Source organism: Strongylocentrotus purpuratus, unplaced genomic scaffold, assembly GCF_000002235.5.
Source record: "Strongylocentrotus purpuratus isolate Spur 01 unplaced genomic scaffold, Spur_5.0 spur5_scaffold_9, whole genome shotgun sequence".
NCBI lineage: Eukaryota > Metazoa > Echinodermata > Echinoidea > Camarodonta > Strongylocentrotidae > Strongylocentrotus > Strongylocentrotus purpuratus.
The window spans coordinates 9552549-9568898 of record NW_022145615.1 but is presented as its reverse complement, the minus strand read 5'-3'; the positions used below and the strand labels follow the sequence as shown (position 1 = coordinate 9568898).

Here is a 16350-nt window from a genome sequence, read left to right as displayed (position 1 = left end):
CACCGTCTCTTAAGCACACCCTCACACACACACACACACACACGTACCCCCACCCTTAATTCGTTCCCTTCTCTCTCTCTCTCTCTCTCTCTCTCACTTAAACACATCCACACACACGCAACCCCACACAAACTTTACTCCCCTTTTCTAAGCCTCTCTCTCTCTCTTTCTCCCTATTTCTTTTTTATGAGCGCATGTAACAGCCAAGTGCCATGATAAATGATCAACAGTATTTGTTAAACTCATGCTTTATTTTAATCTTACATTACATTTTATATTTCAATTACGTATCCTTTATTTTATGATAAAACATGCTAACAAAATATAGGGCTATTAACAATAAGATGAGTAAGGTCATTTTTTTTAATTTTACACTTAAAAACATGTAATCATAGCCTAATGTAAATTATTAAGTTAAGTTTACACATGAACTTGACATGTAAAAATACTTGACACCATTGAAAATTTAAAAAAAAGCGGTAATAGTAATATAAAGCAGAAAATGAGACATAAGAATAATCTGTTACCTTATTCAAAAGTGAATGTTGATTCGGTTAAGCTTACGTAATTTATTATGAAGCTATTGGTGCCTATTAACAAAATCATTATGATGTTTTTTCTCACTAACTTTACAAAACAATGTGCTACTTTATACGAGTACATGTTTATCACGTATCAAGTAGCATTTATTTTCAAGTCCAATTAAGATCAAAACATACATATTTGTTTAATGTATTTTTTTTTTTAATTCTTGACACTTTCAAGAAATGTAACAATATAATAAAAGAATCATGGTGATTAAAAAATTAGAATGAAAAAAATTATACAAATACGAATTTGATGCATATCAATGTATTATAAAATAAACTGTATTCTCCTAAGATTAGACGATACAAGTAGACGATGCTCTTCTATACAAAAAAACATACAGTATGGAGAAATCTATATCAATAAATGCAAAGCTTGAATATAGGCATATAGATGTACATAGTATTTTTACTGTCCTAATTAAACGAATAACGAATGGTTATGTCATATCCTCGCCTGACGTATATAATAAACATATTATGTACTTTTCAGGGAGTATTTCTCTAAAATGATAGTTTTATATTCGAATTCCTTCTCAAACATATTGGCTCTTATTTCCTTTCGTTACTGTTGTTGTCGTTGTTTCTTTTTCTTCCATCGTTTCATTTCATACAAGAACGACGGTTATGGTACATAACGAAAAAATTGACGGGGCAAAAAGCAAAACTAAAGCTAACTTGATTATTGAAAAGCTCCTTTTTTCTTCTTAAGAGATTATTTCAAATAGATGTAGGCCTATATAAAAAAAAATATATATATATATATATCCTTTTTCCTTATTTGGAAACTTACTTGTTATGTTTTATTTCTAATCAATATATGTGGATTCTTGATCCCATCTTTGTTCGTCTTTGCTTTTTTACATTAACCTGTTTACACTTACAGGTAATATATTCGATTATTCTCTTCTTCCACGGAATCTCATAGTCATAATACGAACTCTCTTTCATATGCCACTCACTATACTCTACATTCATTGTTCAATAGTCTATTGATTAGCCACTCAGCGAACCAATGACAGTTGTCTGTCAATACATTGTAAGAATGGGTGTTATGATACGACTCCGCCAGCGCTGTCGCCTGACTCGCTGTGCAGAGGCTGTGTCCGGCATTGGACCGTTTCACTGGGCAGCTGAGGGTGTTATATCTCCCTATTCCTCCTCCGTAATGTCTCACATTATCTGCAGTGAACTCATAGGTCTTTCCTCTGAAGTAGACCATGGAATGCTCCTTTTTCCAGGATCCGAGGCGAATATCTCGTTTCCACAACGATCTCCACAAAACTTCTAGCGATTTATCAGGAAGGTTACGGACGTTACAGCCGAAATTGTCAAAATTGATTGAAAGGTGAGTGACTAGGGAACCTGGTCCTTCCCGGTAGGCTAAAAACAGATCAAATAGAGTTTTCTGAATAAATATGGAATCGTGCTAAAAGCTCATTGTCTTTTGCTTGTATTAAAACCACGTGTGCCCTAATATATATTGCTTTTGCGGCCATTACCTTCGACCCGTGGTAGTGTTAATATCGGGAATAAATGCTATTAAAAATCGATGCTTTAATATTCAAGTTAGACCTCATTCTCACTCACTTCGTTGGACCTGCCTACGCTAGACGGATCCACTGGACCGATCCATAGGCACGGTCGCAATTTTTACATGATGAGACCCGCAAAACCGTAGTAACATGAACCTTTCCTATTGCACGATCGCTGTGACAGCACGGGTAATGTTCGTGCCGGCCTGGTCGTCAAGTTATAGGTATTTGTCATCCCCTCACAAAATTATTATGCACTTTTTTCGTTTGATGTTCTGTATCCATTAGTTCTCTATCGTAGGTTTTTTTAGTTTTCCATCCCTATTTTCTTCAAAAAAAATCATCCCTTATCTTTCTTTTGTTCTTCTTTTACAACTTTGCTTTATCAGAAAAATATTCAAAGTTAATTTTTTCTCTCTTACATTACTTCTTGCTACAAGTTATCCATTAATCTGTCTTATTCGGGGCGTTTCACCTTTTATTATCCTATTCTTCGAATTTAAAAAAAAAATCTCCTTAGACTATTCTTTGTTTTTCTCCTTTCATCTTCTTTAGGTTTGATTTTTTTCTTTATCTTGATCTTTCTGTAATCTTCTCTTTTTATGTTCCTTATGTTATTTTTTGTTTTTATCTTGTTATCACTATGTTTTTCTTTCTTCTCATCTTGACATTACTTTTATCCTTTTGTCATTTTCTCTTTCTTTCTGTTTGTTATTCTTGATTTTATCATTCTACTATTTACTCTTTCTAGCAAGTTCTTCATGTTATTTTGTTTAACCATTGAATCGCTCTAACGTAGACCGTTCTAGTCTGGACCGGTGCACAAAGTGAGTGAGAATGAGGTCTTATTAAACCTGAAGCTTTCAAACTGCATGCGCAATTATTGTCAGTTGCTTTTAAATGTAACCACATTTATATTGGAGACTGTCCCACAATAGTCACCCCATATTATCCTTCAGATTCGTCCCCTCAAACACCATTTACAGCAAATTGTTCAACCTTACCTCATCCGTCGGGTTTATCCCTCCCCACCCCACCCCCCCCCCCCCCCGAGCGTCTCAAAACTTGAAAGTTGTGTCGATTTCAACCCATCTAATGTTACAATAAATAATTACCTGACAAAAAATTTCCGTCGGGATTACAAATCAGATGGGTCCTGCAGATTTCATTATGTACGTCATGTCAAATATAATGTCAGGATTATGTAAACACACCCATTTACCAACTTCACATGTTGACAAGACAAAACAGAGGAGGATACAACGTATCTCTATAATTAACACATGGAGGGTTAACTTCAGCATGTCAGTAACACAGCCTATAAAGACGTTGTGCTTTAGTATCGCCGTTAGCAATAGTTGGTAAAAAGTAAAATGCATTAAAGAACCGAAGGGTAGTGCCTTAGGACTACTTTAACGAAAACTTCTTATAAACACATGCACACAACATGTTTAAAAAAAGAGATTGTGTAAAAAAAAACCTTATCAAATCCCCATGAAATGGCTGGAAGAGTATGTAGTAACTTCTTTGTTATCAACTTACGGATATAATGATGAAACGCTGTGATCCATGGCCACCCGAGGATTGGCGTGAAAAAGATCGCCGATATGATGAAACAAATTGTCAACTTCATCTTTTCCGAGCAAGTTTGACTGGTCGCTCTTAACCGCAATTATTTGGTGCTGATAAAGTGATGATTTTTCAAACAGAGTGGAGTCTTCTCGCCGTCAACTGTTTCTCTCCGAAATGATTGAAACCAAACTACAGAATTCTTTTATCAGCTCGACACCTATTTCCTCCTTCCCGGATTAGGGACGGATCCAGCATTTAATTAAAAAGAGGGGGAGCAAATATTCCTTGAATTTGGTGACATGCAAAGAAAAATAAATGTTTATCAACTCGAAATGAAGGAGGGCGCATATCCTTCGACTTATATACTCAAGGTATGATCCTCGGATTTTAAATGGGGGAGGCGAGGACAGGTGCCCCCCGCCCCCCCCCCCCGAAAAAAAATATTTAAAAATCCGCAAAAGTTCAGATTGTCCAATTGTATTCAGGTTGACATGATGATTGTGATAGTGATGATTGTTTTCATTATAATGTTTTAGCTTCTTAAAACTTTTTCTTTTAGAAATGAAACAAAAGGATGAGTTTACTGTATAATGTTTGTGTTTATTGTTTAAATAAAAAACCAACAAGTTCCACATACAAATTTTAAAAACAAATCTTTGAAGAAAAACAATATCTCCTTCCACAGGGTTCTTTTTTTTTCTTTAAAACAAATTGCATCATATACAGTACATCCATACATTATATACACATAATTAAAGAATAATTTCCATACATAACGGTTACACAAAGATAATAATCATCTTTCCAAAGAATGTAACTACCCTCGACTAGCACTTGTTAACTTCTAGTTCCCATTAACAACTTCACCTAAATATTAGTAATACACATATTTACGTCTATATCTTGTACATAAAATGTTGTGCACACCTATGTCAAAATATCGTTTTAAAACCATTAATGTTCAATCAACATTACAGTTCCGTTATGTATTCATGCTTCATTATTATTTTTTTGCATTGTATGATTGTTCAGGTACTATTATTATTTTGATGTGTTGTTGTTAATAAATTCAAATTCAATTTAATTATTAATAATGAAATTGTTCAATATATACCAGGGTAGCCAAATTAGTTAGGCATTAATACTGCTTTTCATTCCCGGCCTGCAAAATGGTCAGGAATCCATTTAACACCTAGGTCGAGAGGGACAAACGTGGGCAAAAACACCTCGTCCAAGGATGAAAGCCCTGAACAAATATTCAACCAGGGACCTATTGTTTGAAAGATTCTTCGCCAATATACCTCGATGCCTTGTAGGGGAAGAGAGCCAGGGCAAGCCAAATGAAGAGAATGGTAGTTGGCAGGCACATACCCTCGTCAGTCGGGCGCAGGGCCGGCGATCCCGGGGGACGGGGGGGGGACACGTCCCCCCTCAATTTTTTTAGGGGGTATCGTCGTCCCCCCTCAAAATTTGAAAAAGTGCCCCCCCCCCCCCCCCCCAAAAAAAAAAAAAAAAAAAAAAAAAAAATGTATAGCAAATACTGACTAAAGGATGCAACACACTTTTAGGCTCTGGAGGGCCCAAGAATGCAGCGTTAAGACAAATAAAAATGAAAAAATCTTCTCACTCGGTAGTTACGCTCCCTCGCCAAATACCCTTCAAAATTTACAAGCAAATACCGAGAAAATTGAGGTGTAAACAAAGTATAATACTAGATTTTATACTATAGTTTTGCTAAGTACTGTAATTTTTTAATGCAACAAAACTTCAAAAACATGTGAGGGGGCAGTCACTTCAGTCACCTTCACCCCTCTCATTCACTATGCTCCCTCCCGTGCGTACTGATAGGGGGGGGGGGGCTTTGGGGGCAATTCCCCCCAAATGAGATTCAAACGTGGTTTATTTCTTATTCGATACCATTGATTTACAAATGTTGTTGAAATGGCTGAACTTCCCGGGCTCTGCCCCCTGGACCCCACCAAGGGCAATAAGGCGGCCCCTGGATGCTCACAATCACATGATCGTAATTTAATGCCTAAACCCCTGAGCTTCCGGGGGCTCCGCCCCCAGGATGCTCATCTGACCTTAATGAACGCCTAAAACCCTTGAGCTTTACGAGGCTCCGCCCCTTGACACCGTTGGGGCTTTGCCCCTGGAACGCCCCACTTTGCTTTGCTTTGCTCTACCTGATCGTTAATACTTTAGCCCCCCCCCCCCATTTTGAAAAACCTTCCCAGGGCCTGCTTAACATGTAGGAGTGGTGGTGATGCGGATTTTTTTTTGTGCCCCCCCTCAATGTTTTTGCTCATTACGCCAGTGCTCCCTCGTCCCTCGCATTTCGTCCCCCCGGTCATGAAAATAAATCGCCGCCCCTGGTCGTGCGGAACAGTGTCTGCATTGTGAGACTATGCTGACTGCACGGTCTTTTGGTACATACTTTAGGTTCAGTATTTAAAATGCTCCCGATACAACCAGAGGCAGACAGAGCTAGGCTTTCCTCAAGGAATTAGGAATTGTGGAAAAGTATCAAAATAGAGACTGTGCTTGCAGGCTTAGGCAGATAGAGAGGGAAAAGGGAATTACCGGTAGATTAAAGGCTTGTTTGGATATGACGCAGCAAAACCTCGGCAGCTCTTGTTTTTGTGTTTTTGTTGAGGCATATCATTGTCATTTTTATTTCTGTTTTCCTTTTTCCTTGTCCAGATTTCCGATTCGAAACGTTAAAAGAATTGAGATTATTAGATAAGCCAATAAGTTTCCTCTTCTATGTTGGCAATGTTCCCGATATCCGTTTCAACTTTTATGTATCTTTATTATTTTGAAGGACATATCGATGAACGAGGTAGTATACCTGGATAATAAAGTATAAGCTTGCAATTCCCTAAAAAATCCCCACTGTATAATATCAAAACCAGATTATAGGCTCGTTTATCTGCCCAACGTCTGTATCTCACGGTCATGTTTAAGACGTTTCTTAAAGATAAATTTGAGTTCTGGTAAAAAAAAAGGAAATGAATTCTCACAGAATCAGACGGAACTTACACTGAATGTTCAATATTTCAAATAAATGTCATTTGCCAAACAATTTTGGTAGAAAATGTATACTGGCTGAGTAATGAGCATAGACATGTAAGAAAATCAAGGTAAGTAGGCCCGACACCATTTGTGTAGTTCCATGTTTGATTTTATTTTATTTTATTTATGCATTTTTGCAAATATATTATAACAAAATAACAAAGAACATACAAATGTCATATTTTATTTCTGCATTTTTCCAAATATAATATGACAGAATATTGTAAGGTATAAAACAACCAATGCAACCAATAATTTCTTAAATAAAATGTTATTTTACATAATATAATATAATATATTATAATAACGAAACCTAATATTTCCATAACATTTTATCACAAATTTAAAGTATTATCCAGGTGCAGGAGACCGAAACCATAAGCGATGCTTGCAAAGGATGGCGGCCTCCAAAAAACAATCAAAAATGTTTTAAGGTAAAACTTAAAATGAAAAAGTGTTTAAACAATCTTTGTGTATGAGTTGGTGAGTGTGTTGTACAAGTGTGTATATATTGTGTGCGTTTGCGTGTATGTGTGTATGCGTGCGTGGTTGTGTGTGTGCGTATGTGTGTGCATGTGCGCGTTTGTAAGTGTGTTTAACGAATAATGGAAGTGCACGTAGCTCTGTGTGGTATAGCGGAGTGGAAACAAATAAAGCCTTTGCGGGAAAGGAAACCAAGGATACGAAATAGAATACAAAATTTGTGACCAAAATGTATGCATCTTTCTGTGTACAGTGCTCGTTACTTTACCAAGACTGGGTCAAAGTTATTATGAAATTAATGACTCTAGAACCTTGCGGTGCATACCAATACTTACATGCTGCATGATCAACTTTTTCTGATCCATTCCACACCTTTTCTTTCACAATGCAATCACATGCCCAGAACTCAACTATATCTTTAACGTACGGATCCAGTCACAGAACCCCCCCCCCCCCCCCCCCCCCAATTATAATAAGCAAAAAACTGCTATCGGAGTTTTGGGGTCTTGTATAAGCCATTTCGTAATTCCCTTTGCGCATGCGCCAGCTTCGTCAGGTCAAAGGTCAAAAGAAGTAAAATTGCCGTGTTTTGCCTTTGTTCTGGAGATCGTGTGTTTAACTCAATTCATTTGTGCTGAGGTTATTATGAGCGTGTAATTTCTTACTTTCTTTGTTGAATCACCGCGATCATCTCAGGAACAAATAGTTGAAAGATTAACCTTTATTATTTGTTTCTTAGATTTTAGCAATAGATCGTTGACAAAAAGTATATTTGATGGATTTTTGAGGCTTTTGACAGCGAGTTTCGTGATCTCATCCCGTCGATGACCGACCCACTTCACCAGTCATCAGTGTCGTCCGAAATTAAATTTCTTGGCGATGTTTCAGAAGAAAAATGCAATATATTCACCCCGGATGATAGGAAGACATGAATAAATAGTTATTATCAAGTACTGTTATGATTATGTTAGAACATATTACACTAATGCAATTTGATTACCGACTTGAAATCTGACATTCAATCCGATTTCATATGTCGGTCCCACGCATGAATTTTCATGTTTGAAAATCTAAGGTAGATCTATTTTGGGTGGAGGGGGCCGAGGATGGGGGATATCAATTATATTGTCACGTGTGTCTTTATTTTGCTATCCTGGGAATTATTTTTGGTTCATGCAATTAAACCTGAAATTGTAATCAATTTTGCAACATCATGTGATTAGATGCTTCATTTGAGATGTTGGGGTCTTCAACAAGTCTCCGTAATGTTCCTTCTTCTGCTGCTCTGCCACACCGGCTGAGGTGGCTGACGCCGCGAGCTCTGGCATCATCTTCGCAGCAAACACAAGCGCTACAAACTCCTCCTTTCGCCCGCTGACTTTCAAGTTCCTTTTGCGAAGATAATCTTTGTGGGCAGGAACTGTCACAACTTTATGTCATCTATAGACACCACAGTATCGTCTTCCATTGTCAATACGAATAAAAAAGCAGTAATTTAGACAAGAATGGGCGATTGTATGATTGAATTTCCGAGAGTTTGTACTCTGAAAACTAGATGTAAACAAACACGTAAGTTGTATATGAAGCGTGTATGTATACGAAGCGTGCACACAGCGGGTTCGAAAGCGAGATTTTTTAGGGGAAATGACCTCGTGACCCAGCCAAGTCACGTGACTCGCCGGCAGCCCATGGTCTAATTACAAAATCGCTTATTATATCCCACAATCTTTGATCAGAAAACAGATACAACAAAACAGCATCAACGACAAACAATATTGACAAGGGCACTACCATGGGTGTCGATTTGTATCCGTGGTTTGGGGGGATGAAAGGTGCCAAAACATTTTCGGCAATGGATCAAAGCAACCAAGAGGTAGAAGCGTGTGGCAAGTTGCACCCTTCCCCAAGCGCGTAGCCAGGATTTCATTTTAGGGGGTGGTAGTAAGCAAGCAAAGCTTTAGGGGGTGGTAGTAAGCAAGCGAAGCGCGTTCCCTAGGGGGTTGGGTACAGGGAGGGGGAGTTTCCCCCCTCCCCCGCCAAGCGCGGAAGCTTTGACGTTTCATTAAATTATTAAAGAAAGAAGACGATTCGTTGGACCGTTCTCGACTCTTAATCCATGTTTGAATCAAGTTCCCCTTGCTCCGCGCATAGCGCGGAAGCTCTGACGTTTCATTCGATGATTAAAGAAATAAGGCGATTCGATGTACCATTCTCGACTCTTAATCCTTAATGTTTGAATCAAGTCCCCCTTCCTTCGCGCGTACCGCGGAAGCTCTGACGTTACATTAGATTATTAAAGAAAGAAGACGATTCGATGTACCATTCTCGACTCTTAATCCTTAATGTTTGAATCAAGTCCCCTTTCCTCCGCGCGTACCGCGGAAGCTTTGACGTTTCATTAAATTATTAGAGAAAGAAGACGATTCGTTGTATCGTGTCCTTGTCTGAGTGCAATTCGCCCCCACCCTCCCGCGCGAAGCGCGGAAGCTTTGACGTTTCAATGAATTATTACTCTTAATCCTTTTCTGTATTCATTTTCGCTAATCAAGCGCCAAGCGCGGAAGCTTTACCGTTTCATTAAATTATTAGAAAGAGAAGATGATACGTTGTATCGTGTACTTTGACGTTTCATTTAATTATAACTCTTAATCCTAGTCTGAATTCAGTTGCCCCCTCCCGCGCAAAGCGCGGAAGCTTTGCCGTTTCACTAAATTATTAGAGAAAGAAGACGATTCGTTGTACTGTTCTCTAGATTAATCCTTGTTTGAATTCAGTTTCCCCACATGATGTACGTATGGAACGTTCGTTCGCAAATCTTTGCATGCACAGCCCAAGTGGTGGGTAGCATGTTATCTCCCGGCAGTGCTTGTCGCGATAGCTTCTGGAAAGGAATTGTATACTACTGATAGTGTTAACGGCCACTAATTAGGCGCATTAGTAACTATACAAAATATATGCTTTTCCTGGCTATTTGGGAATGTGTCAGTTTGCAACAGAAATGGAGAAACGCGAATTTTGTTGAAAACATGTGATATCACGAACATTTATAAATCACTTGTATGAAATTAAAAATAAGTCATGGTTGGATTTTATTGGGGTATTGAACCAACTAGTACGCCAGTGACATAGGCCTACATCAGATTTTCAATAAAAACAAAAGTAAGTTGTGACATAATAATCTTTCTCCAAAATTGAAAAATGTTTTAGGAAATATCAGGAAATAAAATGAGTGAAAAAAATAAAAATAAAGATACAATGGCGTGAATTTTAAAAAGGGTGAACGGAAACAATATAACAACGAGTGAACTATCTTATAAGTCATACTAATGTCCGAAAATATTTCTTCTTGTCTCCGATCTCATCACGAATTCTTGACAGAGTTCATCTATGTTTACACTGTCCAGGATTGTCTGATGTTGCAAATTGCTACTTTTGCGCTTCGCGCTTATAACATTTAGCTCGTTGCTTTTTAACGCTGCGTCTTTGCATTTGGCGCACTGCATTTCTATGATGCTGTTGATTGAACAAATTGAATAAATTCATCAATTCCTGATTTAGCCGTATGATCGAGAATTCAATTTATTCTTGTCTCATATACGGTTGTCTCATTTACTTCGTATATGGCACTGTTTTTTTTTTTACATATACCAAATGTGTCCACAATAGGGTCTGAAATGAAATCATGTTTACTCACTTCAAACATGTATTTTTAGGATCAGAACTATTCATATTTTTGAGAAATGCAAATTTTGGACCTTAATCTATCTCCTTATTTATTCACCAGATATGAATACTTTGAGTTTTTACAATTTTATTGTAAACTATAGCATATCTAATAACTGTGATATAAAACTCATTTGCTATTAACTTCACCAACAAATATGTTGGTCTTTAAGAATATGTTTCAGAGATTATTCATGCAAATTTTTGACTTTCTATTTTGAAAAATACAGATTTTGTGTCCCTTGAAAGTGAAAAATAGCTCCAAATTAGGGTTTTGACAATAAAAAGTTTTTATTTCATTAGGTAAAATGCTTTTTTCTTAGGTCAAACTTATTTTATTATAACAACTGATGATATAAGTTAAATACATCCAAAAAAATTGGGGAACCAGTGCATTGCCTAATAATTTTCATATGTCACACCACTGGTGTTCCAGACGTTACACACTGTTAACATCATAACTTTACTCAAGTTAATTGCTTTTCTTTAGGTATTATTGACCTAAGTTACATTAATTGTTTGCAGAAAAATATTTCTTTAACATTTATTGAAAAACTTGTGTAGTTTTAATTAGTTTTGCACATACACCTAGTTTGTCTTCATCGACTACTCAGTTTATGTAAGGTATATTGTTCATTTCAGGAACGTGTAGTTAAAAATGCTTATGTGATCTAACAAAAGTGAAATATGGAGCTAATAGCAGTTGTAGTCATCACAACTCCTAGAAAATTCAGTTACAAACATACTCTCTTTTGCAGGTTATGAACAACAGTGTACAATATATGCTATAGTTTGTTTCTGATGTTACAAGATGTGAACATTTCAATCAGATCATCAATTTTTTCAAACTTTACAACATAGATGTTTAATCGGCTTGCTTTGTACTTTGCCTAAAACTAGATACATGTAGTGTGTCATTCAATAATATCACTATCACATACATGTACAATATGTACAGTGTAAGCAAAACATTACAAAAATACTTTTAACAAATAAAAGTATATAAAAGTATCCCAGCCATTTAAGTAATAAGAAATATGGGAATCCTAATTCATTGTACATCCCGATATTCTTGCATAAATTTGAGGAAGTTACTATATCTTTAGGATCATGAAATGATCATTAACATGTACATTTTGTTATCAGGGTCAAGCATTTGAAAAATATTTCTACATAAGGCTAGTACATTTGAGGGTAGTTCATCCAATGAAAGGATAAAATTATGAATTAATTAATTTTGAAGAGGCTACACCTTATTTTCATGTTCATGCTTTAATTACCCCCACAAATTGGTAATCCATTTTCTTGTCATTTGGAAATTTGGCAGATCTACAGCTATGTCAACATTATGTTGTACAAGTTTCTATAATAGGTATCGGATACTGATTACTGATTATTGTTTTATAATGGAAGCCTTTGTGCTCATGAATTGTACATGTATGCAACCAATGAGTGTGTCATGTAGTGTGCAAGCCAATTTCATAAAATTGCTTGATAAATTGTTATCATTATTAAGTGTAAATGCCAATTCCAGTTTTGGATAATGGCAGTATTAATCCTTTCTACATAGATTAGTTACATGTACTGAGTGCTCTTTTTAAAATGTATTTTCAGATGAAAATACATATCTTTCATAATTTTTTTAGAAAAACATTTTAATTTTCTTGAATTTATCAACTTCATATACCTGTATCATATCCATGTCATGACCACGCACACTGGGTTTTGCTTAAGTGGGTGATTTTTATTTGTGTAACCTACCAGATAGTGTAAATTGACCATACAAGCTTTGGTTATATGACATCATTTGGAACAACCTCTATAAAAATGAAAACCTCATGATTTGCAAACACACACCAATGTTTATAGCAAAAGGAGAGGTTGAACAAATGAAATTTGCTATTCTCACATCTATCATTGCCCCTCATTTGAACTAGTTAAAGTATGAAAATGTCTGTTAACAGTTTAATGTAACGTCCGAAACGTGCTAACAGCATACCAGAAAGTGCTGTTAAAGTGTCTGAATATTTGTTATGAGTCACTTTTGATGAGATTTTTTCTGATAAATTACAATTAAGGATATACTGAAGCAGCCAGCCATGCCTTGCATCACAAAGTGTGGCTTCAATATTTTATGTTTTATAAGTCAATTTTGCAGAAAATTTAGATATTTTACGGATTATTTGATTTTTGGCATCATATTTCTACACATTTTTATATTTAAATCTGAATAAAATCATCAAAATAGTGTTTTTAACAGGAGTGTCCATTGTGAAATGGTAACTTGCAGATATGATCGAAAATTAGGTGAAATTTGTCGACTTTGTGTTAACAATAAAATTGTTTAACGTCCGAAACACCATTCTTGTGATTACAAAAAATTAATGGATTTGAAAGACTTGATTTGTGTTTTGACTTGTGTGAGGACTTATAATAATTTATTTCATAATTATTTATTCACTCTAGATACCTTAAAATATGGATTATTATCATTTTATTGGTATTTTTTGTTTCGGACGTTACAAGTGTTAACGGAAAAGTGGTTTTAACTATAAAATAGTATTGTAGTAATGTATTGCAAATTTCTTTGTTTTGGTGGGTAGCTGCCATGAGATGTTAACAAAATGTTATGATAGATATATCCTGCTGTTCATATATTTTCTGCTACTTCAACTTGAAAATTGTTTCGGACGTTACAAAACTGTTTACGGAAAATGAGACGACTTTTTCAAATTTTGAGTATATTTCTAATATAAGCGCTACTATAATTAAATTATATTTTCTTTTAATATAATCAATTGGAGCAACTAATAAACTCACTCAAACCATATACAATCTCATTAGTTTGTTGTTCTAGTGGGTTAAATGAGGGTCTACATTGTTTACGGAAAATGTAACGTCCGAAACGCCATTTTCAATTGCACTTTTCCATTAAAATAGGGGAGTTGATTCAGATTACTGTTAAGTTTCTTTAGAAAAAACATATTGTTTGTGGCTATATATTTTTTTCAGCTCCGACCAAAATGGCATGTCAATTTTGTTACAAAATTCCGTAAACAGTTTGCTGTTCAGGGATACCTCATGCGCATAAAGCAATGATAAACTCACTCAAACCATATACAATCTCATTAGTTTGTTGTTCTAGTGGGTTAAATGAGGGTCTACATTGTTTACGGAAAATTTAACGTCCGAAACGCCATTTTCAATTGCACTTTTCCATTAAAATAGGGGAGTTGATTCAGATTACTGTTAAGTTTCTTTAAGATCCACTCATGCTCATTAATTATCAATAGAAAAAAAACATATTGTTTGTGGCTATATATTTTTTTCAGCTCCGACCAAAATGGCATGTCAATTTTGTTACAAAATTCCGTAAACAGTTTGCTGTTCAGGGATACCTCATGCGCATAAAGCAACGATGAAAATTTTTCGTTAAGCTATGGGAGGTTAACCTAGGTCCATGCTACTAGAAAAAGTTGTTACTGATTTCTAGTTCTTTATCTTTGGAAAGTTTCAGGCTCTCAAAGGGCCATTTAGGTATTTGGTCATAGTTAAAAAAAACAGTGCCATATATGTATGTAGAGAGTCGATCTATTATGAAAATGATATACCAATTTGTGTATAATTGATGGTCAATTGCGAGTAATAACCATTTACTACTCTCATCGGGCTCTCATCATTAATTTTTCTCTTAATTTTTTTTTTTTGAGGAATAATTATTGGGGGGATGACTGTACAGGCCATCCCCCCACCTGAAATATTGGGGGGGGGGATATATCCCCCCCATCCCCCCCCCCCCCGGGATCGACACTCATGGTCACTACTATTACTACTACTACTACTACTACTACTTTTTCTTTTTCTACTACTAGACTAATAATGATAATAATAATAAGAAAAAGAATAATAATAATAATAATAAGAAGAAGAAGAAGAAGAAGAAGAAGAATTATAATAATTGTAATAGTAATAATAATAATAATTATTATTATTATTGTAATAAAAATAAAAAATGATAATATTAATTAGAAGAATAATAATAAATAACAATAATATATAACAAATTATAATAATAATGATTATAATATAAATTACAACGATAATGATAACCAAAATAACATAAAAGTAGTAATAATTGTAATGATAATAATGATAATAGTCATGATAATAATCATAAGGCGGCAAAAAAACGAAAAACAGAATACCAGTAAAATAGGCGTTCATGAACATAGAATAACTCATAATTTTCTAAAGATCTAAATAACTCAGCCTCGCATCCTCAAATTGGCATCAATTATTCTTTCTTTCACAAAGAGAATTCAAATTGGTCCTTTCCATGAACGGCACATTGCATGCAACAGACATTGACTCAAAGTTGTATGTTGTTTGAGGGAAAAAGAGAAAATTAAACAAAAGTAAAGGGGGATGAAAGAAAGGAGAAAGATGGGGTAAGAGCCTGAGAGAGGAGGGGTGAGAGTAAGAGAGAGAGAAAGAGGGAGGGGGTGTTGGGTTAGCTGGGTCTATCCTCGTGTACTATATCAACGCAGAAGTTTGAACTCGGTGAGATGTAGTGTCGGTCGGCCGTGCAGTGGCGGATCCAGGGGGGAAGGGGCCGGGGGGCCCGCCCCCCCCCCCTTGAGAAAAAAAATCATGCAAAATCACGCGATTTTTACCTTTTTGGGGGGTTGGCCCCCACCCCCCCCCCTGGCGCTCAAGAAGGCGGTGCAAATTTTAAAATTTTCGAGGACCCCCCCTCCCCCCCCAAAAAAAAAAAAAATGTGCTCACTATGTGCGCACAGGCGCGGATCCAGGATTTCTCAGGGGAGGGGGCCCAATTTTTTTTGTTCCCGAAATTCTGAAAATTGCGCATTTCTGAAGTCGGTCAGGGGGGGGGATAGTGATCATTATTATTTTTATTTTTTTTGCTCCCTAAAATTTCTAAATCGCGCTGGCCGAAAAGCCGCTCAGTGGGGGGGGGGGGGGGGGGTAGGGAGCACATTTTTGTTTTGGCCCTCAAAAATTTGAAAATTTGCACCCCCCCCCCCCCCCCCCCACTCCCCAAAAAAGCTAAAAATCACGTGCTTTTTTCTGCATTTGCATGAGCAAATTTCCTGAACCTCAAAAAGTTATTCTTTTCTTCAAGAATAGTCAGCATCGTAGCTATATTTAAAAAATATGCAACCAGAGTGAGCAAACAATCGGTGTTCGTGATCGGAAAGAGTGTTGCGCTTGTGACTGTAAACTCTACGGTTCGAATGGCTGTACAGTGATATATAAGCACTTGTTTTCTTAAGCTAATTTTATAGGAAGGTTAAACTCCGAAAAAGTACTAGTTTTATAGTTGTAGTCTCTCTCGAAATCGTCACTGCAGGGAA

The 16350-nt window shown here is 36.3% G+C and overlaps 1 long non-coding RNA gene across 1 annotated transcript; it reads right to left on the bottom strand.

Annotated features, from left to right (window-relative positions):
* Nucleotides 1-235: 235 nt before the first annotated feature.
* LOC105439908 lies at nt 236-4045 on the bottom strand. The gene is made up of 2 exons (XR_971444.2): nt 3665-4045; nt 236-1970 (listed from the first exon to the last, which is right to left on the bottom strand). It is a non-coding gene; the product is annotated as an uncharacterized LOC105439908 (long non-coding RNA).
* Between the last annotated feature and the right edge of the window lie 12305 nt (nt 4046-16350).